We start from the raw sequence: 300 nt of genomic DNA on the forward strand, positions 1-300 counted from the left end.
CCCATTACTTTAGTCAGTAAGAACAACCTGACTAGTGAAAAAAGTGTCATTTACTTTAATCAGTAAGAACAACCTAACAATGACATACAAGTACCCATTACTTTAGTTAGTAAGAACAACCGAACAATGACAAACAAGTGCCCTTTACTTTAGTTAGTAAGAACAACCGAACAATGACAAACAAGTGCCCTTTACTTTAGTTAGTAAGAACAACCTAACAATGACAAACAAGTGCCCTTTACTTTAGTTAGTAAGAACAACCTAACAATGACATACAAGTACCCATTACTTTAGTTAGTA

The sequence above is a fragment of the Limulus polyphemus genome, unplaced genomic scaffold (genome assembly GCF_000517525.1).
Source record: "Limulus polyphemus unplaced genomic scaffold, Limulus_polyphemus-2.1.2 Scaffold12862, whole genome shotgun sequence".
Taxonomy (NCBI): domain Eukaryota; kingdom Metazoa; phylum Arthropoda; class Merostomata; order Xiphosura; family Limulidae; genus Limulus; species Limulus polyphemus.